The 25,964-nt window shown below is 41.3% G+C and overlaps 2 long non-coding RNA genes across 16 annotated transcripts in view; one reads left to right on the forward strand and one right to left on the reverse strand.

The window, feature by feature from the left end:
* The window catches only part of LOC146760642 (uncharacterized), a 39,970-nt gene that overhangs the window by 12,921 nt on the left and 1,085 nt on the right, over positions 1-25,964 (reverse strand). For 5 of the 12 annotated variants that reach the window (XR_014946978.1, XR_014946975.1, XR_014946971.1 and 2 more), the window contains exons 2-4: positions 23,652-23,733; positions 11,816-12,015; positions 1,196-1,347 (exon numbers count right to left, since the gene is read on the reverse strand). This is a non-coding gene — a long non-coding RNA (uncharacterized LOC146760642). Of the gene's footprint in view, positions 1-1,195; positions 1,348-2,611; positions 5,890-11,815; positions 12,016-12,407; positions 16,705-16,847; positions 19,079-23,014; positions 23,271-23,651; positions 23,734-25,964 lie in introns of those variants that run through there. The other 7 variants (XR_014946980.1, XR_014946979.1, XR_014946974.1 and 4 more) reach the window with 6 other exon arrangements.
* Positions 297-24,669, forward strand: LOC107314399 (uncharacterized). 4 transcript variants are annotated; one of them, XR_014946985.1, is made up of 6 exons: positions 297-1,200; positions 9,822-9,913; positions 12,090-12,134; positions 14,106-14,185; positions 16,162-16,328; positions 16,886-17,297. It is a non-coding gene; the product is annotated as an uncharacterized LOC107314399 (long non-coding RNA). The 4 variants fall into 4 exon arrangements; XR_014946984.1 differs by lacking the exon at positions 12,090-12,134; XR_014946982.1 differs by lacking the exons at positions 297-1,200; positions 9,822-9,913; positions 12,090-12,134; positions 14,106-14,185 and adding exons at positions 19,843-19,919; positions 23,886-24,669 and having other exon boundaries at positions 16,195-16,328; positions 16,886-17,144.

The raw sequence follows: 25,964 nt of genomic DNA on the forward strand, positions 1-25,964 counted from the left end.
TCTGTGTGTTGTTCCCATAAAGATGGGCCGTTATGTTAACGGATGCACTCGAGTGCTTCCATGACAGTAAACCATGTGGTTTCTTGTCACTGTGTTCCAGCTACAAGTTTGGCCTTAATCATATACAGCATCTCATTCCTCAGCTTTCCTCTCTAACTTCTTTGCTATCTTCCTTCACTTTCTTTCGTTTTCCCTCCTATGAACCCTTTGTATTTGCACCCAGTTTATGATATTCATTGTGCCTTTGAAGTTTGAGTCCCTCCTCCTCCCACTGCAGCAGATGTGAAGAAGTTCAGCAGCTTGCAGAACAAATCCTTAGGTCATACTGGATTGTTTTATCCACTGCATTTGTGGTGTAGAATCAGTGATGAATTTGACCCATTGAATCTTTCAGGGTGTGTTAAACATATTTATGTTCAGCTTCTCTCAAATATGAAATAGCTTGAAGATTAAAAAACAACCAGCAGATGATTAAGCACTTTTTCACTCCCTATTACTCACCCTGCTTGCCCTCCTACATGAGTTTCCCAGAGCTCAGTACATTTTGTATGTTTCCTTTTCTTGCTGTACTCTGGCACACACTGTGGCATTTGACAGAGGTTGTGTTGGGGGCATTTCCCAAAAATAAGAGGAAAGCAGCCCTTGGAGGTGACTTGTTTAATGCAGATGGTTTGGTCTGCCGGGCTGCAGGCTCTGTGCTCAGGATGGGTTTGGAGAAAAGAAGAACAGGGGGGAAAAAAAAAGCAAATTTTTGTTCTTATTTCTTTTCTCAGGCCTTTTCTCAGTTGGTTCCGTTGCTATCACTTTGAAGACTGTTTTACACACCCTTGTGAGAGGCGTGTTTGGGTCTCTGTGACGGCCGATAAGGATGGTGTGGGGCGGTGGGCTCACCCCACCCGCTGACCACACAGCCTTTCCCTTTCCTCTGCCTCTGCTCGCTCTTTCCGAGTTGCTGGGACATGGGAGGAGGGATAGCTGTGTCTCCTCATTATCATTGCCTTGCAGAGAAAGCACTCGGCAACTTGTGCCTCAGCTGCACTGCCTGTGTTTGTAGTTTGTGTTTCTTTCATTATTGTTAAGCAACTTTATCAGCTCCTTCAGCTGCGTTTTGGCAACATGGAGCCTGCCCACCTAGAGCATGTTTGGAAAGTTCAAACCTGGAGCCCTAAACATGAAAAATTTGGGTAAAGATTACCTCAGGTGAGGTGCCAGCAGAATGGCACCTGTCATTATGCTTTCAGGAGACCAGGTTGCCTTCTTTCAGCAGTCAGCGATGTGCCAGCAATCCGTTGTCTTTTAATTCTCCATCCTTTCTTCTTTAAAAGCTTTTACTTTCCAAGGAAGACCCTGAAGGGAATACCATCCTTCTTAGAGCTGGTTTTCTCCCAGCTCCCCACATCTAGGATCAGTGGAAATAACAGCCTGCTTCCCCTGGCAGCTCATCCTCATGGGTACCTACAGCCTTTAGGAGGGCCAGCAGGCAGCCAGGCTTGTTGTGGTTACTCCAATATTCCCAGTAACCTGGCCTCTGGCCCTCTGTGTTAAGTCTGGGCTCCTTCCCTATGTAGAGCATTTTTCTGTAACCATCCTTTCTGAGCATTCCTCACTCCTTGCAGTTGTCACTGCACTTTTATTGGGTAGGTGATTTTATTTAAGTTGTGACTATTCTACATTTCTTAAAGGACTCTGTATACTTCACACCCTTTATGTAGTTCTGGTTAAAGTATACTGGGAAGAAAGCTGATGTTCTGCACCACATCTGCTCTTGATCTGAAATCTCTTAGGCATGTAATTAACTATGAGATTTTGTGCAGCCCTATAGTGTTCTGCCAGAATATTTCTATGTTATGAAGATCTCTATAGAACTAAGCTTTTGTCTACAAATATTCTGGGCCAGCAACCGCTTTGTGGCATGCCTAGAGTAATAGGGGGTACATGCTGATAGATAAGAAGTTCGGGGAACAAGGAAGGAGCTGAAACAGGTCCAAGGTGATGTGAATGTTCCCTTGCATAGAGAAACTTCTCCCCTTCAGCTTACAACAAATGTTGTATTCTCAAGGGAGCTCTCTTAAGTTAACATTGCACAGTTTGTGTGTAGACAAATTCATGTGGGTGTGTTTCCTGCTGTCTTATATAACCATCAGAAGGCGGTCTATTTTTCCATATGTTTATACACATATTAGCCTGTGTTAGAGAACATTTAGTTTGTTTTGAGGTTTAACACTGGGTAGTCTTTCAAGTAGTGCTACAACTGGGCAGATGGTTAATAGCCAGGGACAAGTCTAGCATTGAAGAAAAGACATTTACAAAGTAATTTTGGAGAACCTGACAAGAATCTGTTGCAACAGATCACTAACTATATTTTCCTATGCTTTGGATAGATCTGGTTCTATCAAGAGAAGTCTCTATAGACTTCATTTAACAAAGGCAAGATGGATCTGACCCTGCGTACTTTTTGCTATTGAAGTTAGCTTTTCACTCTTTTGTTATGTTGCCCGGAAAGACTGATTTTTGTATCTCAGTAAATTGAATGCTTACCCAACTGGGTTTGTATATTTTTTTTTATCCAGGTATGCCCTTCCCCCCCCCCGCCCCCCTTTTTGTATTACCAGAGACTTTGATTTATTGTGCCTCTGCCCTTTCTGATTTAATGTTATAATCCTGAAAGAAGATTTTTCCTGATTAGTTGCCATAATAAACAAAGGTTTCATTTGCAAATCTGCCTTGGGTTGCTATAGACATTAAACACATTCAGATCCCTAATGCTCGTGATTTATTATGAATGAGGATGTCTATGGATGCATAGCTAGCAAATTTAGAGGGAAAAAGATCATCTAGCCAAATTAGGTTGGTGAAACTAAGTAGATTGGAATGGTGATAGCTGCTGAAATGCAGATGTTTCTGGTATTCTAGTAAGGAGGATGCCTTTAAATGTTCCCCCAGAGGTTCATTGTTTATTTAAAATGCCTCCACTTGTTAGGAGCAGCCTCCAAGTCTTGGTGGTGCTGCTGTTATGCAGTACTGGCTCACCTCACAGAAAGCTGTTTGGAGAAGGTTAAAGATTGTGATTGTTTAGGTAACATTATGGTAGCAATAGTGAGTGGGAAGTGTTTCTAGATCCTACTGTTAAATCAAGCCCTACAGATGCTGAATTCAATGCTGCTGATGAGATGGAGAGTGACCTTGTCCCTATCTAATGTGCAGAAAGGAGGGAGGTACCAGGCAATCTTCCTTTGGATACCTCAGTGAAAAGGAGAAGTCACAGCAACTGTCTGTTTATTCTAAATAAGGACATGTTTGGCCATGCAGTCTGGGTTGCTCTGCATGTGGTGATGATACAAAGTAGCTCCATAGAGCATTGCTGTGTCTTTTCCAACTTGGAGGCGGTTCAGACATGGATAATAAATGGGTTAGTTGAGTCTAAGTAGACTCAAAATCACCCTCTTTCACCTTCCTAAAACCCCGAGCTAGCTCCACAAGATGCTGACTGCAGTCTGGGTCAGTGAGATCTTGGGTGAGATAGCTGCTGGATTTATTGTTTATCTATTTGTTTTAATGGCTTGACGTTACATAGTTGCAGTATGGTGAAAGACTGAGACATAACTAGGTTTTCAAGTGGTGTTTTTTCTTAATTTCTATTTGAATATCAAAACAAATTCTGGAAAGCCCTGCTGGTTTTCTTGATGCTCTTGTTTCTTTGTTTCATTGAGCTTCTAATGAATTGCTAATATTCTGGTGGACGTTTCTAATGATGGAATTTTAAGAAAGAATTCATTAAAGAAATTCACTTGCTTTTTACCTTCAGCACAAAATGTGAAAACAATCCATCTAAGGAAGCTTAAATGGAGAGTAAAGCAGTGCAGTGTGAAGTATTCAATGTTTTGCTTATTGAACCGCTTGCTTTTTCAAGCAATATTTACTAAGTAATGAAACCATAATTTCCATTCACTCCTATGGCCTTCTTGATAATTTTGCCTCATTGTGGACTCCAGTTTGACAGGTTCTGTACAGAGTCCTGTATGAGATGGATCCTACCCGAAGAGTTTAAAGGACAAGCTAGAGAAAGGTGGGAAGGAAGGAAGCAGTGATTTGTTTGACTATGTGCGTGGAAAATCTCCACAGGCAGATGAGGCAGTCATTCCCAGAGCGCCCTGGGAACCTCTGGTACAGCCAATACTTGAAATAATAGTTCCTGAGTCCTTCAAAGACCATCCTTCCTTATCCCATCAGTTTATTTCCTAATCCAAAACTAGTGGAAAGAATGCTTTGATTTTAGTGTTTTTTGAATAGAGTCCCAAATGCAAAAATGTCTATTGTTTTTTTTTTTTTTCTCAGGCAAAGATAAGACCTTATCCAAAGCAGAAAAGAATGCTAACCTCTCTTTTTGTCAGCTGACACCTAGAAGTTCAGTTAAAGCGGGTCACAGGAGATCTGTACCCTGGCAGTCAGTGCAATAAGGAAGGGATTTATTTTTGCAACTTCACATTATTAGCCATGTCTCACATTTAATTCATTGGTGTCATCATAGTCTCTTTTAAAATCTGTGGCTTTAACTGAAGCCTAGTTTTGTTGCAGGTGGTGTCTTATTTGTATACAGAGTACTTAAAGAAAAGTCTTTTTTTCCTTGGCAAATTCTTTGATGCTATTCTTGCAAATCTCATACAAAGACTTGAGCATCAGATATGCAATGCTGCTTCTACACTTATCCCCTCAGGATTATTATAGAGTGGAAAGTTTTCAGACAGATTTTCTGAGTTGAAATAAGACATCACAGCTGTCACAGTGCCATCAATACCATTCAGCTTCATCATGTGTAAAATAGCCTGAGCATATGGTGAGAATCTGCAGTGACTGCAATGAAATTGCTTCAGCCGTAAATTTAGGCCATTAGTTTCACCTCTTGCGACGAGGAGATCCTAATGTATTGATTTTGCATTTTTATCATTTCCCACTGAGGCAGTAACCAGAAACCAGCTGAGATAGAAGCTGAAGTTGGTACCATGCATTTCCTTGTAAAGTAGAGGCACATGTTCTTTTCCACTGTTCTGTTTTTATCTTACTCCTTGTGTTTGAAACACGCAGTCCATTTGGTAAAAGACTCCCAACCCTAGAACCAAACCCAGAGCCCAAGGCTGGTGCTATGGTTTTGTTTTGAAACCTCCCAGACAAAGTTCTGCCATGGCAGTCAGACTTCTGTAAGCCTATGGAGTCTGCATGGAAAGACTTCAAAGCCAGTGTTTACAAAGCATATTGAAATGCCCATATTAAGTCTGTTTGGATATCAACTAATATATTCTTGGGAGCAAAGCCCACACTGATGAAGTAATTCTGAGTAGCTGGGCATCCTCAGTGTCTTCTTGGGCACATAATTATCTGACTGATACGCTCAAAGTTCATTTTTTGTATATCTAAAATTCATTTTTTTTTCTATCTTAAGAAGAAAAAACTTTGCAGATTTTACTAGCTAAGTTTTTTTTGCATCTTGTTTGAGATTACTTTGCATATTTGAAAGCAAATACACAATGAAATTAACACATGCAAGAATACTTTTCATTGTGCATGTAGCATGCTTATTACTCTAATCTGGGTAACAGCTGTTGTTTAGCATTTATCCAGTCTTGTCTTCTGTGTTCACCTGTTCTATCCTGTCTGATAGTGCTGTGAAAGCTCTTCAAATCAAAGTCTGCTTGCTGTGTGCTTACACAGGGCCAGCTACAGTAGAGTCTTGGTTCCTACATAAGAATTTAGTTCCTTCCATAATTTCAAATGCAGCAAGCAGTAGATGTGACTATAAGGAACAGAAGCTTCTGCCCTATCCAGGGTATGAGTTTTACTGTAGGATGTGTACAGAACCCTCCATGCTGAGCCTCAGAGATGGCTGGTTGACAGCTGTAAAAGGGAATGGTGAGAGGAGAGGTGGTTACAAGTGGCATTTTCTTGTCATATCATGAGCTTCTCCTCTATCAAATCAAAGAAGAACAAATGGCCCATTTGTTGCTGAGATGCTGCACATCTGTGGCTGTGTCTAATCGGAGTTAATTATGAAGAGCTGAGTCTCTGTAATGCTTCTGGTCCCTGGGCTCTGAAGGACCCATTGCTTTATTCTATAGCTTCTGCTGCCAATTTCTGTAGCTGCCTTTTATCAAGAACCAAAAGGTAGAGATTGTACATGGTTCCTGGCAAGCAGCACAAAGTATCCCAGCTTAATTCTATAGCAATGACTAATCAGGGTATCCCAGGAAGGAGCTTTGCAATAGCTCTTGCAAGGGTAATGAGGACAGTTTTCATAGCTATGGCCTTTTGAGCCAAGCAAAATGCAAGCAGTCTGGTTTATTCTTTGCTGGTAAGAAAGACTGGAAGAGAGGCAAGGCAGCTCCAAACTTAGAAGGAGTCTTGCTGGGAGAAGTATTACAGCAAGGTGGACAGTGGGATTAACAGCTGTGTTTGTTTTATCATAGCAGGACTAATAGGTAAATTCTATTAGTTGTGGAGTGCTGTTGTGTAGAAAAATATAGATCATGGCCTGAAAGGGTGATTAGCGCATGAGAAAGGGATTGTGTTAGCTTGGAAATGTGAGTAAGCTGCCTCTAGATTCTGCAGAAGAAGCTTGCCTGTGAGGAACTGCTCTGTAGCTGTAAGCAAGTCTCCTTGCCTTCTGAATGATTTTGCTTTAATATGTGGTTCTTTGTCTTCTGCTTATGTGTATATATATATATATATGCACATAGTTATATAGATATATATATCTATTATATATATACATATATATAGTTGCAGTAATAAGGGGTGTAGGTGGACATCTGGCTGGCTAGCTACCCCCCACCAGTATCTGCTGGGAGTAATCCCAGAGCAGATACTGTACTGATCAACTGGTACTGAGAACTTGATGGAGACCAACTGATAGGCTGCCCCCAGTAATGTGAGTAGCATTATGAAACTGGTAAACGTTAACACAGAAGCACTGGCACTTTTGCGTTGCAGCTGTTTTGTTTGGCAAATACAGGAAGCAGTTTACATGGCTACGCAGTGCTCTGGTTCACAGTCCTTCTGAAATAGTGTTATTGTAGTGGGATAATACTGATTAAGGATAGTTCCCTGAGGAAGGAGGGCCTTTTGATGACTGAGTCATTTCCTTTCTCTGCTCTACTTCAGTGAGATAGGGCTTCTCTCACCACAGACACACACCCTTTGTATCCAGAGAGTTCTCCAATGAGGAGGTTAGAAGCACACACTTTAGCCTCAACATGGAGGTGTCTGGGCACACCAGAAATGCACAGTAGTCCATCAAACTGTGCCAAATTTTTTACTTCATTTCTGCAGTCAATTAAGCACCAAAACAAGTAAATGAGGGGGGTTTAAATGATATTATTTCCCAGATTCACACTGGGGAGCAGAAGTAGAACTAGGAATAGAACTGGGGAGGAAATGCCAACCACAGTAAAGTCAACAGAATTCAGCTGCATCTTGTACAAATTTAGCTATACAATGCAATTGTGTTTTGTTTTTTACCAGATGTTCTGGTTGCCAGTACACTTCCAGAACTACAGACTAGTGCTGTCTTTGGTGAAATCACTTCGCTGGAATAACCTTTTGAGGGGTTATGGTTCAAAGTATGAGCTTCTTAAAAATTGATGCCATAAAATTTTTAAGTAAATCAGTTCTGTCTTTGAGAAAACATTGTGAAATATGATGTAGCACTCAATGCAGTAAGACCAGTGTAAAAACTAAGCTCGAAGTGCAAGTTTCAGAAAGAACTGACCACCAGTATATGAACTACAAACACTGGCACTGTTTACCTCCCAGTGTTGCAAGACCACTGTTGTATATTAGAGATGCATTGGACTCATAAGTGAAATTGCTACCTTACAAGAATATGCACATAAGAGGCTAAAGCAGTGCAATCTCATTTCACTTTACTAGCAAGTTACTACAGCTCCATCCTAGTAAGACTGCCTGATGTGAAAAAGCCACATATTCCCAGCCCCTTAAGCTCTTATTTTGTTCTGATGCTAATTTGCCTAATTCATTTGGAAGTAAGCATGGATTTACCAGCTAGGCAAAGGCAGCTCTAGCAACATCTCTGCAAGCCACTGAAGGACAGCCCACTCCTTTTGGAAGCGATTACTTTGGCCACAGTCACTAGCTCCAATAACATGGATTACTGAAAATAAATCAATAAGAGCAAGTGCTGTTCACACCTAATTATAGATGTGGAGGTAAAATATTCCATGTTCAATTACAACTGATTAATGTGTGCAAAATCCCACTCCCAAATCATGCAAGCAACATGGAATCTTGATTTTTTTTTTATATATATATATATATAAATATTATATATATATATATATATATATATATGATGGTGGTAGATAAGAACAATCATTTGCCTTTCTTCTCCCTTTGATTTGTGTCATATGTTGCCATGAGGGGTGGTTGAATGACCTCAAATATAACCACGGACTTGCACAAAAATGTTGCTGTTATCACTCCTGAGCTAAAACTGGGTTCTTCTAAATGTTTTCCCTTTTGAGGTACAATAATTGCTCTATGATTAGGCAGGAAACTGTACCACCATTATTGCTTTAAAGGAGCCAGTGTTATCAAAAAACAACACATCAGGGCCTGTCCTCACAGGAAGGAAATCATAAGTAATCAGCAGTGCTATAATCCAATTGGCTGCTGCTCCCTTTTCACAGACAGGGCAGAGTGCAGAAAAATGCTTTACGACTTCTGTTTGTGGCAAAAGGACTTTAAAAGAGCCCTGGCTGCTCTTTGCCTCCTTCCTCATCTTTTCCAAATAGTTCTGTCTTTCCCCAACAAAGTATATATAAAAAAAAACCAACTTGATAAATTTGCAGGGCACTTACATAGAAAAGATGTTTTGCAAACTGGTGCCATGGCTTTCCTGAGAGCCCCAGAAGTTTGCACTGGTTTACTCTAAGCCAATTTGTCCATATATAAATACACCCACCCACACCTATGGATACACGGTCATCCACCAAGACCAATGTGAACTACTTAACATCTGTGTTATGTAGTGAGAGCCAGCCTGCTCTCAACACGTTCTACAAAAGAAAACAAACACTGATTTGGTTAAATAATACAGAATCTGACAGGAAATCTCATTTTTGAAGCTACATTCTACAGATGTGCTGATCTGCACTTGCAGGCTGTGTATTTGGGGATTCATAGTGATTTGTAGGGATGCTGTCTCCTGTTCATCCATCCAAGTTGCTCTGTGTTTTCAGGACAGGTGATTATTTTGTTTTTTAATAACATACAGTAGCCTAGCTGTGGGAGTCAAAGATACCAGTGATTCTGAAAAGCTGCTGACTCTATAGTGTTTGATTTGATGGCAAATGCATCACATGTTCCCTCTGTACCACAAATAAAGAGGGGTGGTCACTCCTCACTCATTGCAGTATCAAAGTGACACTGAGGTCACCCACAAAAGGGAGGTTTTCACAATGCTACTTTGAAGCCTCAGCTCTGCAGTGGTCTGGAAAAGACCTTTAGAGAACAGTAAAAAAAAAAAGTAAATAAAAATCAATCTACATGATGAGCTGTGTGAGGAAAATGTCAGGATATTAATTGAAGTAGACAAACCAGTGTTATGGAACTCACTGCACAACCAGCACCCTGGAAGTATCTGATAAAAGACACCAATAACAATCTGAACCCTACTGAGAGTTTTGATGTCTGCTGAGAGTGATATTCAAGATCTTTACAAAGAAGAGATTCCTTAATGCTTTAACATTCTTGTTTAGCAGGACTAGCATCAGTCAATGAGCTTCTATTTGTTTGTTGTCCTGTTACAATAGGACCCCAAGACTCTGGAGTACTGCCTGAGCCTCTTGGACCTGCAACGTGTTCCTGACAGGACTACCTAAATTCTCAGCACTGTCCTTAACAAGTAAGCTGCTTCTGTTGTTTCTGATGATGTGGCCAGGGAGCACAGGGTGAAGTTGAAGGCCAGCAGTTCAGAAAGGGTTTCTCCTCTCCCAAAACCAGAGGTGAGGGTTTCTAGGTATCAGCCTGATCAGGTGGGCCCAGGCATTTGGGTGTTGCTGAAGGACAAGTTGCATGTGCAAACAAATGCAGAAAAATGCAGAAGAGTGGTTTAGTATCTATATTAGTATCTAATATTCTATTCAGCTGAGTCTGTCTTCAGCACAGTCCTTCTGGCAGTGATGGATCAGAAAAGGAAGTAATAAAATAATAATAATAATAGGTGAATGAGCCATTTTGGAAAGTAGCAATATTTTGCTGTTTTGTGTGAGCTCAGCTAACAAAAGGAAAATATGTGAGCCTTGAACTGAGAAACAAGCCAGGAAAATCAGATAGCACTGGGGAGAAAGCTTACAGGTTTTTGCACTTATCAGGCCACAGGAATAGAATTATTTGTCTTATCTCTACCTTTTCCTGCTTATTAATAACTTGTATTATATTTGTAAGTGCCCAGTGCTTCATGGTGCCCTAATGCTGGCATAGTGGCAGTAAGCAAAGGAGCGCAGTTACATCACACCATCCTTCACATCCTGTTAGCTTCCATCTGAGAAACCCAGAATGCTAAGAGTTCATAGATATAAACTCCAAAGAGCCAAAGTAAGAACATTCGCTTCACCAGAGTCATAATTCCCACATTTGGTCTGATTTTTGGGGTTGCTGTCCTTCAGACAGTAGTGGAAGGCTTTTACTTCAATGACATCGTGAATACTGAGTTGCTTTTATGTCTCATCTGCTCTCCCTGAGATGGCTTTTGTCAGTTTGGTTGTTTGGTTTAGTGGTGATGTTTTTAAACTGAAACCTCTGTGCCCACAAGGCACATAAAACAAGAGCCTTTTAAAAGCCAGAGGATAAATAAAACACAACCTTGAATAAACAACAGGCTTTTGTCCTTATTTCCTTCCCTTCCTTAATGGATGCTGATAAACTATCTGAATTTCTCAGTGTATTAATGCCACAATGACAGTAATAGGAAACCTGCAACCTCACAATAGCAATGATTTGACCAAATTATTAACTTTTAGACAAGCGATTGTTTCATACCAGATGTTTTATAGACTACTGCAGTCTTTTCAGGCTACTCCTTTCTCTACCCCATCACTATTTCAGTAGAATATATTTATCAAAGAATAGTGTTAGGTTCATTTTGGGCTGATGTGTTTTATGGGAAAAAAGTATATATATATATAAAATGTATATATAATGTTTGACCAGGTAAGCACTTATATATTGTTTCATTACTGATCTTATACTCTCAATGCTGCTAGCAAATAATACTGTTTATTGTCTGGATCAAAACATTTCTTGCTCTGTAAGACTCATTAGCAGAAGTACTAATAATTTCTCTTTGTTTGGGGTTGGGTTGTTGTTAGTTTTTGCTTTGCAGTGTACTGATTAGGACCTAGGAGCATACTTATGTGAAAAACAGGAGAACTGGAGGAGCACTCCTAGGTGATTTCATCTATGGCTTACATGGCCTACATTTGATATGGTATTCCATGTCACTTCTCCAGTCATCAAGCGCTTCAGGTCTGATTATTGTGCATAGTAATTTTATGTATTTCTACTTGTTAATCATGGAAGAAGCCTGAGAATTACTATACAAAGGAGGCTGGTATCTTTTATCTGCATTTCTGTTCCTCTCTTTATGATTGTGAAAATAGAGAATTCCCCTTGACAGAGAGCAGTTACAGACCTATGTGAATACAGCCATAGCGCCAGGTGGGAGATCCACTGTGCCAGTAGAGCATGGCTCCAGCAATGACATTGAAGCTGCTGATACTAAACTAATGCCAAAACCTGTACTTACCTCTGAGAAAAGGTAACAAGAGTCATTAATGTAGGAGCTTCTTTCAGTTGTCACTGGCACTGTGGTCAGCAAGGCATCATATTCTGCATCTGCTTTTTGTGCCTTCCGTTCTGTATCTGCCATAGTCATACCCAACCCCTTCTTTGGCAGTACAGGAATTTTGGTGTCAGGGAAAAAATCAAGTTTTGTACATTAAGGCCCTGAAAAAGACAAACTCAGTGGTGGAACTCCCTTCAGGATGTTCATATGTCTCTTCTTCTTTCTGCTGGAGTAGATTGGTGCCTGTATCCAGGATTTCTGCTTCTCATAGCTATCATTGGTGAGTTCACCTTCCCCACTGCTCTCTAGACTTTATACTGGGGTGAGTCAAAACCAACTGAACACCCACCCAAGCTTTTGTTTTGAGAACGTTCTCAGAGCAAGTCATATCCAATCCATCTTTCTTTCTGAAGGTCTCTAAACAAAACAGGTTATGGTTGATAACATAAACACACACAAGCAGACATACTGCTGAACATGCCCAGAAAGGGGCAGCAAACAAAACACACCTGCAGAAAAATACAACTTTGGGCATGTCAGGACACAGGCAGCGTTCATTTTGCATATCCATGCACTTAATGTTTATTGCTTGGCAATGGGCTGCGTAATAGAAAATTTGTTCGTCCTCTATATAGATCTATTCACTTCTGTCTATTTCACAGCGTGTGTAACTTTCACCAAAGGGTGGTGATAATTTTCCCAAGCAGAATTAGCTTTGCTTCAGATACAACCAAATTATTTAAACAGGCCAGTTCGCAAAAGCATATTATTGTTTTACCAACAAAATTACTATGTGTCCAGGAATGAAAAAACAGAACTCAGAGACACTTGAAAAGCATGTCTTGTTATGAGAGGACCAGATGAGCATTGTACTAAAAAAGCAGTGATATCTGTCCAGCCATTTGGATTTTCTGAAGAATCCTTTCCTTGCGTGGTAAAAAAGATAAATGAAGTCAGACCTGACATCATGAGAAACTCAGTTTCTGAATATTCATGTGGGAATCAGGCGAGATATGGATTCCAGTATCAAAAGGAAGGTAGTAGATGCTTATTGAAATGTGAGTTTCCAGAATAAAAAAGGGCAGCCTGGTCTAGTGATTGGTGACCTTGTCCAAGCAGGGGGTTAAAGCTAGATGATCTTTGAGATCCTTTTCGGCCCAGGCCATTCTATGATGATTTGACGATTTTTTTTTTTGCTCCCTACATGAGTCCTGGACTTTGCAGTGTGCTTTGAGTTCTTCTCTGGGTGCTAATAACTCACAGCGTGACAAGGGATCAGGTTGTTTACAAGCAAATTTGGCTGGGTTTTGATGAATTCTCTCAATTATAATGATGGGAAGAAAAATATTGTTCATGGGCTACATAAACAATTTTAATTGGCTCAGGAGCCCAAAATGTGCTTTTTTTGTTTGGCTGCCAAGGTTGCTTTCTCGCTTGCTAATTATGCTTCTTTTCAGCTTTCAGCAAAAACAGGAAATAAGACATCCATTACTTGAATGACAAATTGTCAACAAGCCAACATTTCAACATCCGTTGTGTAATTTCCAACCTAGAGCCAGCTAGGAGCTCAGCACCTTTAGATACATATGTCTCCTCTTACAAGGGCCTTATCGGCCCCATGTGCTGCTAAATAATAGCACACTATGTTTGTGCTGAACTGTGGTCCAGAGACCTTCCCTAGTGGGTACTGGAGATGATACAGCCCAGTGTGTGTCTGATGTTGATTTCCTCTGCCATGCATGTCTTACTAGGGTATGTCTTCTGCATAGGTTTCTACAGGACCCTCAGAAGCTCTGGATTATTCAAGTCCTGCACCTTGTCACCAGCTTAAATGGTGAATGAAACCCTGCTCTCATGCTGTGGCAGCTTTCTAGATTTATATACCAAGCCCACCATTTTCTCTATGTCCTTTTTCTATACTTCCACTCTGATTACTGGAACTACCAGCCTCTATAACAGAACATTTCACTAACTCTGCAGGATGTCTTGGGAGCCTTTTGCTTTCCCCCTCAGGCTGATGCTTGTACTCATGGCACCTCTTGTACTCTCTCCCATATGTGATAGCAGGGTTCTTCTAACAAAGACACCTGTTAGCTCAAACTTATATAAACAGTAGGTGTATAGCCTGGTTAAATCTTTATGTTCTGCTATATAAAATCTAAAGAGGGAGGGAAGTCATTGGAACAGCTAGCCGTGTGTCAAACAGCCACTGGCTCTCTTTAGTCATCACCGAATTTCATTGCCTTCACAGGTCCGCTCTGATCAGCTCTTCATGTTCTCAAGAGAAGTTTAATAGAAAAGCATTTGCAACTTGAAAGAAAAAATGTCCAGGTGGGTGTACATTTTGTACAAACAAGATGTCTTCAGAATTGGGGTTATAGAAGCAGTTTTTCTTCTGCAAACTTTTGGACATAAACACCACAGATTTACCTAGGATATCTGCAAGTTAGACCAGCAAGGCTCCAAAAAACATTGAAGACAGTCTCCCCTCTGTTACATGAAAATACAGTGGTCCCAAGATACAGCACCAGCAAAACAGGGTTAGACTGAAGATCATATGTATTTCCTTTAAACATCTCTATTTCTTTAGTCCTGATATTGATTTTAAGTTCTGATGAGTTTGTTTTGTTTGTTTGTTTGGCGTTTTGGTTTTTTTTTAGTTAAGTCTTTTTTTATTTTTTTTTTCCTGAGATTCCCAGCCTTTTTTGGTTTCAGGGCACACTATCACATCTACCTAGAGTAGCTGCTGTGTCCCGCTTCACAGTTTGAGTGTGGAGAAAAAGCTCTTACTCCTCTTGTTCAGACAGCTGAGCTGTAATTGGCAAAGCAAGCAATAGGTATATGCCACATTGTGGGAGTGAATGAGAATGCTCTTTAAATTACCTATAAAACCCTTTGATTCAAACTGCTGATGTTGCCATGGGCAATTTGCTAAGCGTATTGATCATCTTCTGTTTAAATTAAAGTTTGATGTCCTGGAACAGGCTATTCAGCACACAGAGCTAATGGGATGGGATGAGATAGGGGTAGTGAGAGAAACACATGCACATGGGGGAAATGGACTGTGGTCAAAGGGAAAAAAAAGGGGGGGGGGGGGGACTATATACTGAATGAGTTCTATGGGTCAGTTAGCAGTAAATATTGTGGTGATAAGAGTCCAGCATGGATACTGAAGGAAAGTATTTTTGGTATGTAACTGAAGGAAAATAGGCAGTTTGATAGAAACCTAAAATTTCATAAAAAGAGAATGAACTAGTTAAGAAATATTATAGATGTGTGCATACAAACTTAATGATTTCTGCCAGAAATATAGGAGCTCCCAAATGTGTAATGAACTGGCTTACATATGAGCCATATCATCACTGAACCAACATGGGCAAAAGCTGATAGGCTTCAGGTAAATGTTGACCAAGAGAAGAAATAGCTCAGAGGGAGGTTATCTCTAATAGCTTCCCTCTGGCCATGTGTATGTCTACTCCTCTGTCTATCAACCATGCAATCATTTGAGCTCAAATAAAATTAAAACTTTAGGAGGAAGAAAAATGAGGTTTTCATGAAGAATGATATCTGTTTTGCTGCTATAATGCCTAGCAGTACTGAGGGTTTGTTTTGTTTTTTTCCCCCTTAAGAAAATGACTGAGAAAGAAGATGATGAAATATTAAACCTGATTATGTTTGTCAATAATATTTATACCACAGGACCAAGAAATCCAGGCAAGAAAAGCAAAATGCACGTTGAACTGGTCAGATAGCTCCAGGATTATGAATTTTGCCCAGCTCAGCATCAATTTAATTAGTTATGGGAGCAAACAGAAATTGGTCAGACAGAAGTCTAATAAAGCATATTGAACTAGAGTAGACCTTCAGAGAATGACAAGAGACCTCTCCTTGGTGATTAATTAGTTCAGGTTTTCTGGGCTTCTTTTTAGTGTGAATGTAAATTACTTTGCAGAAAAGTAGCAAGGAGCTCTTACAAAACTCGTGCGTGCTGTTGTCTTTGAGCTTTGGTTAGAACTTTGAGTTTTAACAGGAGCATGGATTATGAGGATAGCCTATGGTGTGGAGCATCTCCAAGCAATAAAAGTTAAGGTCAAGAGTGCCTACAGTATCTACTGATACTTGTATCTCCTTTGGGAGCAACTAGTAACAGTTACTCCAGCAGGTCTTCCTATTCAAAACCAACATGTAAAGTATCCAGGTATCTCGTTTCTGTATTTTCTAAACAGAAAAGACAGTATTGGTTAGTGGATAAGCCCATCCACATGGCATCAATTACAGCACACCTTTGCAGCTTTATTTTGTTACAGGGGTGGAGATCTTGTTCCTCTATGCTAAGAGGGGGATTGTGGGGGAGCTGTAGGCTTGGGTTTGCCTTGAACATGCAAGTGAAGTGAAATTGAAAGTGATGAAACCCTCAAGCTATGTGTGTCTACAGTCAGCTCCAGACCTTCCCCTAGGAAAGAAGAAAACAAAGGTAATGACTGCTTCTATAGAACGCTGTGCAATAAGAGAGGATTTGGAACACAGTTGCATGTTTGTGGTTCAAAAGAATATTTAAGAATTTCTGGATAACTGTCAACTGAAGAATTATTCTTGACAAGTTAGCCAAGACACTATATTTACTAGTATTTATTTGTAGATGTGATCTTGTTTCCCCCTATTATTGGCAGAGCCTGATGTTTAGAATACAAGTGAGCTATAATTGAGTTTCACCATTTCAGGCTTCAGCAGAGCTTCTATAGTTTGGCTTTCCTCATAGGGAAGTTATCCTTACCAAAATCATTCCTCTTCAGGATCTCGGTGATCTCCTCTGCATCCCTCTGGGCTGGGTTGAAAAGCATCCTGAGAATCTTAAATGTAGTCTACTACATTTAGACTACTGTAGACTACTAAGAATTGAGGATGTATTTTCTATGTTCACACTGTATTTCAACATGTAAAATTTTTATAGGAAGATTAATAATGTGAAATTCAAGGTCAGCACAAGACTTACAGCCCTGAATGTTTATGGTGTGATTCCATGCTGTACAGATGTCTTTGTACTGGATGATCCTCCTTCAGTCACAGCAAGAAGCAGGTACCACTCCTGAATCTGGAGGAACAAAAGCACAGGTGTTGCTCTGCTCCAGTCTCTGTAGCAGTACTTACAGACCTGATTACAACATGCTGGAAAGTTGTCATGACACAGAGCCCTGGGAAAATCATGTGGAAGAAATGGCTTGAAGAACAGACAAGGAAACCCAGATATTGACATCTGAAAAGCAAAGTTTGGACTGCACATCATTGCAAGGTGGTTTTATAATCTCTGTTGCATTTTATATAGTTACAAGGTCCAAGCATCCCTTTGATGTATTTTAGTCATGGTCATGCTTCGTGGCAGAGAGATGTCTGTCCCACTCCCAGCCAGTCTAGGAGAGTGGTGTAGAATGGCTTGTGTTGTGAAGTGAGCATTCTTGCTTTTAAATGAATGGAATTGCCTTTTGTCTGACCATGATACTTACACTGAAGCAAGCAAGGAGGAGTCCCTTGCTAAATTTCACTTGCCTTGTAAAGCTACAAGAACATACAGAGGAATAAAACTTTTGGGAGAAAAGTTGTGAAGACTTGCAGCACTAGCAACGCGTCCTACACTCGCAGTGTCCTTCACTCACAGTGGGGACACAAAGAGGCAAGTGGATTACCAGAGCATGAAGGGAAAGCATGGTGGAAACAAGCAGCCCAAGCTGCCGGCTACCACACTGCACAAAAAAGCATAGCTCTGGTACCCAGCAAGCAGTGGTGCCCAGGAAGAGCTATCGCAGGAAACCATCTGTACCGGGCAGTGAGGGAGGCACCCCATGCCACAGAGGCTGCAGGAAGGCAGCTCCAAAGGAAGTCAGGCCAGCTGCCTCTGCAGACATTTATTTCTCTCCCTGACAGTCTTCTCCTCGACGCTCTCCATAAATGACATGGAGAGGAAGTAAGTTGTCAATGGAAAATTGTCACCTATTATTAGTTGCGGAATGCAAAGTGCTTTAGTTAAGAAACCAATGTGTAACAGATTTGCATTTATTTCCTGTAACTGTAGTTAACAGGAAATTTATTTGAAATAGAACTAATTAGAAAACCAGTGTGACCCTTTCCTGAGAAATGTAATTTGACAGCCCAGAAATTCATGCTCAGTGTTTTGCTGAATTCTAGAAAACACAAGAGGTTTGAAAGGAAGGATGAAGAGAATAAGTCAGAAAAATAAATTAGTGGGCAATAATGACTTAAACAAGTCATGGAAATCAGTGGTGCAGAATGCACTTGTACAACCACAGTAGAAAAAGCAAAGTCGACTCCTCCCTCCAAATTCAATTGATGTGCTTTTCGTGGCTAAATTATGACGGATGTCTGCTAAATTTGACCAAAGGCACAGGACGGTGGGAAGAAAATGCAGAGAACTGTGGTGAGATTGAGACTGCAAACTATCACATTGTTCATAATAATTACTTCCCCATCCCTGGAGGTGTTTAAGATCAGGTTGGATGGTGCCCTGGGCAGTCTGGTCTAGTATTAGATATGGAGGTTGGTGGCCCTGCCTGAGGCAGGGGGTTTGAAGCTTCATGATCCTTGAGGTCCCTTCTAACACAGGCTGTTCTATGATTCTGTGATGATGATTATTAGAGTATTTCTCCCACTTTAGAAATATTCCTCTGCCTCTGGCCGCTGATATGTAGTTATTATAATTCCTTTTAAGTAAAATAACTGAAAGACCTTTAGAATATTCCACGTGTCTACATTATACACTTGGGCTGACTCAGCCATGTCAGGCAGAGGTATAAGGAGGCTTGGGGTGCCTGATCAACACAGCAGTGTCGGCGAAAGCTCCTAGCACAGGATAATTTATACCAGCAGAATTGTGCTTTTGCCAGCACAGCGTATTTCATCCAAGTAAGGCTGGAATAAACTCTTCCAGCAGAAGCTTAAGGTTTAAGGTGCAGCTACAAAATCTTGCATTTTGCTGGTAGAATATAATAGCATGGCAAACTATTCCCCACGTAGGTCTGTCCCGAGTCTCCTACTCAGCAGGTAGCAAAGAAAACAGGAAACCAGACGTCAAGAAGGCAGCAAACAAACTTCTGAGTCTAAAAGGGAGTCTTCAGAAGCTGTGATCCCTCCAGCAAACAGGAACAGTCGGTGTCTTCCTGCCAAGCTGCTGACCTGCAACAGCACTGACAGCCCTCGCAGGCTGCTGGTTAGCTACAAAAGGGTGAGAAATTGTGAAATAAGCTCAATCGGTGCTGAAATGAGGAAGGAAATGCTAAATGCTAAATGATTTAATTTTCTAAGTTCACTTTGTTCCCTACAGATAGACCTAGAATCGGAGCTGATTACAGTGCCTTGTTTTGATTAACAGACAGAGGAGAGAGATCTGAGGCAGAGATACTTCTATCAGTTTCAAAGGGTTTCCACATCTTGTAATTCATTTTCATAGAGAGGTCAGGAATTCAAAGGATGTTTATCTTTAATGCTTTTTAGCTTAAAAAAAAGATTCTTAGTGATGCTAGTTTGAATCTAGCTCACTCTACTGACCTTACATTTCCTATACTTCAGTGGAATTATTCTGGGTTTACACCAGTGTGAGTAGATATGCTTTACCCTATGCTAAATGAATTTACAGGCTTCAAGCAGTCTATGCATGCTGACTCAACTTCTTTGGGAGCTAGATGAAACTTACTGGTGATAAATGATTTCAGCTTTATATACTGCATCAGGTGGAACTACTGCGTATTGTAGACAGAATTTGGAAGTTAATGGACCAGCTGCAGTCCCAGGAGCACCCTGAGATGCTGTTGAGATCTGGGTCCCACAGACCATCACTCCTTCTGTGGTGCCTGACAAATACAAGCACCTCTGTAGTGCTGCAGGAGATTAAAGCAACATTTCTTTTGTACTGCCCAGTAATCTTTATGCTCGGTGGTAAAGTTAATGTACGGGTTTGTCATTCAACTCATTTCATGCAGGCTGCCAAAGAGCCTTCAGAGCACAGTGATGTCCTGTTACTACCAGCCTCGAGGAGATCTGAGCCAGCGATCTGGAGGTAATAGAGCTACACACCCATTTGTTTCTCAGTTTCTGGGAGGCTGTAATGGAGAAAACAATCGCTGAAGAGCAAAGGCAGTCACCATTGCTTATAAATTAATCATATAAAAGCACCTAGAATTCCTGATGCTCAGTCCTGTTGTGAATACTAGAAAGCATTTCCATCCCCTGAAGTCTCTAATTCTTGAGAACTGCTACTCTCCTGAGGCTTGGAAAAAAAGGGAAAGAGGAGGAATGTGTATTAGACAGCTCTGTCCTTTACTGAGTGTGTTCCTTTTAAAAACGAATGAAGACAGGCTTACAGAGCCTATTAGTTGTTCCACGTACACATTCATTGGGAAGGGAATTAGTTTCTGGCTAGCGCACAGCCACTGGGTGATACAAAGGAAAGACTCCTTTAATCTTCTGTGGCAGTATAGCGGTGTCCAAGCTTGTCAGAAGCTGCAGGAGAGTGATGGCCCTGGTGCTGACAGCCTTCTAATTGGGTACTAGAAGGGATCAGCAGAAAGCAGCTATAAAAGCTGTGTTTGTGCCAAACATGTGGCCAATGTAAAGAGAGATCCACAGGGGAATGGAAAGGGAGAGAGTGGCAGTACTGCAGTGCTGGATGCTGTCCTAGACCAGCAGGGCTCATGCTACCCAGACAGCGCTTTGATGGCACAGAGGCTACCAGCAGCTGTAGAGAGCTGCAGCAGAGTAGTCTGGCTGGAGTCAGCAGCACTTGGAGCTGGATGGCCTGGCAGCTCTACAGTGGAGGGATTTCTGTCCTGGCAGCAGGACTCATGCACACAAATTGGTGGGGAGATAGAAGGCAGCAGACTTTCTCAAAGACATTGTGAAGCAGCAGCAGAGCTTTTGGAACCTTTAAGCTGGATAACAGAGGTAACTTCTGAATGCTGTTTTCACTTCCACATTAACAGGAGATGCTAGATAATTCCACTCTGAGACATGGATGAAACTCACCTGAGCTAACACATCACTTGAGGCTAGTTGATATGCATGTGACATGCATGTGTTTACCACACACTTGTGTAACTCTGCCTGGCCAGCTCCAGAACTGAGTAAATGGGAATAGGAAATGGGGAATTGAAACCACAGTTCAGTCTGAAAATGGTCAGATCCTGTGTCTGTGGAATGGAGTATCTGATCTAAATATAAGTAAAGGCTGCCTGGAAGCAGAACTGGCAGGATGGGTTGGGCACCCTATCCCAGCTGGAGCCTCTGGACAGAGAATGAAATAAGAAGACTCCATGATGATAATTAGAGCAGGTGATACCAGTGAAGGAGACTAAATGTCCCAAACAGGCTAAGAAATTGGGAAGTAAAGCTCTAGGGAACGGTGCACTCAGGAGGAAAATGTTTGTTTTTTTTCTTCTGGGCTTGTTTCCAAACCTAGAATGGCCGTAACTGTGTTTCCTGAGTCTCCCAGCCAGCAAGCATGAGGTCCAGGCAGAACTTCTGTTGGTGACAGCAGAGAGGCAAATGCCAGCATCTGATGGAGGTATCCAGCAGAGGTAGGAACAAACTGCCAGCAAGATTCTCAGATTGCCAGCTCTTCTCCCTTGGCATACATGTGGCCTTTCCACAGCCTGCAGAGTTGGGGGGGCACTGCTGACCCCTATATGGGTGCCCCTGGGATGAGAAAGGCACTTTGGGGCTGTGGCCAGTGCACAGAACAGTGAAGGAGAGCAACAGAGGACATCCTGCAGCAGGATTCCCATAGCCATATCCTGAGGGACTGTATTAGGATAATTCCAGCCCTCATGGGATGTCACCAGGGCTCTAAGGACCGGGTTGTGTCAGAACTGATAAATATGCTGATGAGCAGAGGAGTCTGGTGGAGCCACTGTAAACAAGAGATGTTGTGGCAGCACAGAGAGATGCCAGTTGGGTCGCAACCAACTCTGTTTTCTCATTTTAATGATGCAGACTTGTGTGCATGGAGAGGAAGCCAGACAATTGGTGCCCATAACATTTAGAGGTAGAGAATAATTTGGTCAATGGTGAGTGCAGTACATTTGACTAACATCTGTGATAGCTGGAAATTTACCCATCCAATTTTCTCCTCTACCCCAGCCACAAAGGGAGATCACTCCAATTATTTTTCAGACAGAATTAAGGCTGATGTTTACCATTATCTCCCTGGTAACCTTCTTCTCATGACTATATTATGCGACATAATTGCTGAGCCTCCTCAGCTCACTGGGGCTGTTATTAAAGGCACTCAGCTTCTTTTTCCCAAGGTCAAGGTTAATAATTAGGTGGCTGGCATGCTTGCAGTGGTGCCTTGTCATGTAGAAAAGAGAAGCGACTTAAAGGTTATATCCAAGTCCAAGAGGAAATTCCTACAGCATGTTACAAGATCTGCAGCAGGTGGCCCAGTGAAGTGGGGTAAGTTAGTGAATAAAAGTGCTCCTGCACACTGGTTCACAGCTAAAGCTTGGTTAGGTTCATGATGTAAAGCACACTAGATGACTTTCTATAGGATACATGACAATGTGCATGATGAGATTTGGAGCTGCAGCTTCTGGAATGAGGAGGTGAACTCGGTACAATTTTGATTTGAGCTAGTGTAACAAGAATGCATTGAGCGGGAATCAAAAAATTCGTGGTACTTGCACTTGATGTGGAAGAATATTATGCAGTCCTCAGGCTGTGTATTTGGGGAATATGCACGTGCTATGAGTGTTAAGGGAGGTGGTGGAGCTGCTGTCCCTGGAGGTGTTCAAGAAACATGTATATGTGGCACTGAGGAACGTCGCTCAGTGGGCATGATGGTGATGGGTTGGTGGTTGGACTTGATTATCTTAGTGGTCTTTTCCCACCTTCATGATTCTGTGTGATTCATTATGAACTTGGGGAAGCCAGACTTGTTCATCAGAATTACCCCCCATTGCATTTATTTTGGGAAGTCTGACCTATTGCACAATAAATGCCCAGAACTAATTAAAAGCAGAAATGACATAGCATAGCAAAACAGCAAGACCGATGTATTCCTGGAATTATGTTAGACTTCCTCATGTAACACCAAGGTACTACATCTACCTGGTGACCCTCAGGTAACATGAAATAGTACATCAGCTCGACCAGTGGTAATCTTGAAAGCTACCTTTGTTTCAAAACAGCTTGGAAAGCTGCAAAACACCAAATGATGTTATTTACAAGTCTGGATGCTTCTCTGTGCATTTACAAATACATACACGCATACAGAAATGCATAATTATATACACACCAGAAATACAGGCATAAATGCATAGACAGGGAAGCTTGGGCTGAAGTTTCTGGTTGGTCAGTGACTCCCTGTAAAGTTTTCTCTGAGGGCATTTCTTTCCCAGTTACTGCTTATTTTCTAGAAGGAAAGCATTCGTAGGTCAGACTCAGAGCTTCTGCAGGTTAATACGTGTATTTCTTCTGGCATGTATGGACTTTGGATGAGATATTTAATCCTGAAATAAAAACTTGTGGTGTGCTGCTGGGGTGACTTACATGAATAGTAAGCACAGAGGAGAGTACTTAGCACAGAAAAGGTGCAAATCGCTTGGAAGAATTATGCTGTAGAGCAGTATATGGAAAAAAATGACATGGTAATTGGATCTGGCTGGTATGCAAGGCAGCAAGGGCTTGATGGGAGCAAGGGAAATCAATAACAGAGAAGAGAGGAAACAGGGAAGGGGAAACCTTTCACACTTCTGCAGTGAAGCATCCCTCCATTTGACTGCCTGTAACTTACTTGTCATTATCTGCAGTGTGACCTGAAGTCAAAGATTTCTCTCAGCTATAAACGCAGGCTGGTTTTTCATCTTTATTGCTTGCTGAAGAACATAAGGCACAACAAAACAACAACTTGTTACCACTCAAACTTCTTTATGCACCAGACTTCTTATCTGAAAGTCCGGACCTCACAATCCCAGGGCAAACCTCGCCCTCACTGTGCTTTTTATTGTTCTGGTATGTTTTCTTCTAGTTCAAATGAAAAGTTAACCCGCCAAAAGAGAAGTGCATCCTTATCCTGGAGTCTTTAAAGTCCTGTGAATCACACTTTGCTAAGTCTCCAAAGACTTCAAGGTTTGTGCCTCTGGTCATCACTCAAGAACTCTTTACTTTCACCACTTCCATCCCCTGGAAAGTTAGACATGGGAGAGCAATGGGAGCCTTTGCTAGGAGGAAAGCTAGCACTTGTGGAGACAGGATGCGTCACAGAAATTACTGTCAAAAAAAGAGATTTCCAGGTCCACAATAAAGCAAAAAAAAAAAAAAGAACAGTTCCCCAAATATTTTTTTCTTGTAGTGATGTATTGACTTGCAGGCCTATTGTGCATTATTGATATGATACTGATTCTCCAGGGTTGTCAAACATTGTCACAAGTAGCTGATTTTTACTGAAGCATTCTACTTTCAGAGATCAGCAAACATGATTGCTCCTAAGCCTCCTAACCTGCTACAGAATGTCAGTGTCATGTCAGAAAATCCCGAAACAAAACAACAGATTCCCTTATTTATTTATTTATTTATAAATCACCAAGGCTTTGGCTCATCAAAGCCCCAGTTCACTGAGTGACAGTGGGAAAGAGATTTTCTATTTGGCAAATAGGTGAACCAAGGGTGGAATCAGGCAGGGCAGTGATTTTTCTAACACCGCATGGTGGGGTTGTGGCAGACAATAACCCAAAATACAGAGATCCATATTCCTTTTTGTCTGCCACCCTTTGCATTAGTTGTTCAACTTCAGCCATGGTCTTGACATTACGATCCTAACAGAAAATCGAAGCCACCACAACTAAGATCTAATTCTCATGTCTATGCAGAGACTTAAACCCTCATAAAGTACATTTTAGGCAAACAGAAATAAATGTTACCAGCTATGGAGGACAGCAAAGTTAGTCTTCCCTATACACAACCTTCTCTAAATGAGAGAGACCTGAATTTATTCAATATTATTCATAAGCTCTAGAGAGAATAAAGCTAGGATATACCAAAGAAGTACATGCAGGAGCAGTGATCCTGGGATGTTCTCAAATGAGCAGAGTTCCAAAACAAAGCTGAAAATACTCAGTCCAGGAGGGGCTGGCTCTTTGGAAATAGAAGCCTTTTGCTATTTCTTTAGATGACAACATTACAGTTTTAGGTGGAACGTTCTTATTGAAAAAATACAGAGAAAAGTCCAGTCCAATTCTTCTAAGCACTGAATGCTTAACACAGTAGCACTGGTTTTGATCTCAGCCATGCTCCAATAATTAGTCTGTAGTAGGATCTACATTGATAACATTTAATTGAAACCAACAGTCATCCCTCATGATTTTTAATCCGTCAGTGAGCACAAAAAGCTGCACTAGAAAATGCTGGAAAATACAGCCTCCCAGAGAAAGGGACAATGGAAAGAAAAGCCCTCACTAAAAATAGTACTGGTCTTTTTGTTCCTGTGCAGGAAATGTAGGCACCACAAATTCTAGCCCTGAATAATGCTTTGTCTTTGTGAACATTATTCAGCAGGAGGCAAAAGTAAATCAATGACCGATTCTGCAGAGGGAAGTAAACATTTACAGATGGGAAAATTGAGGCACAGTGATATTAAGGGACTTGCCCAAGATGAAAAAGAGATGCCACTCTTTGTCACTGCTCTCATCTGTTGCTTCAGGACATGAAACCCTTGAGTGGGCATGACAAGATTCACTGTCTAAAGTGAGAGCTGAAACCGAAATGTCCCCCCCCCAAAGAGCATACTTTTGTTCCCTGAAGGTGTTAGAAGAGATGGCTCTTGCTGTTTTGTTTTGTGTTGTTTTTTTTTTACAGTGAATCCAGTGGAAATTGACAGCCAAGGCCAGCCCAGAAACCTGGAGAGAAGGTTCTTGAGTAATTACATTCAGGAAAACCCAAGAGCAGTTTAACTTTGTACTCCCCATCAGGACAGGACGCTGCCTCTTGATGCACAGGGCTAAGCACTGCCTGGTGCCTTTGCTGTGCAAGTTTATTCAAGGTACTGTAACTTTAATCCCCATTGCTCTTTGTTTAAGCAGATTGAGTTCAAGCACTGTCCCACTAAGCA

Source organism: Coturnix japonica, chromosome 5 (genome assembly GCF_054131305.1).
Source record: "Coturnix japonica strain WE chromosome 5, WE-NBRP24, whole genome shotgun sequence".
Taxonomy (NCBI): Eukaryota; Metazoa; Chordata; class Aves; order Galliformes; family Phasianidae; genus Coturnix; species Coturnix japonica.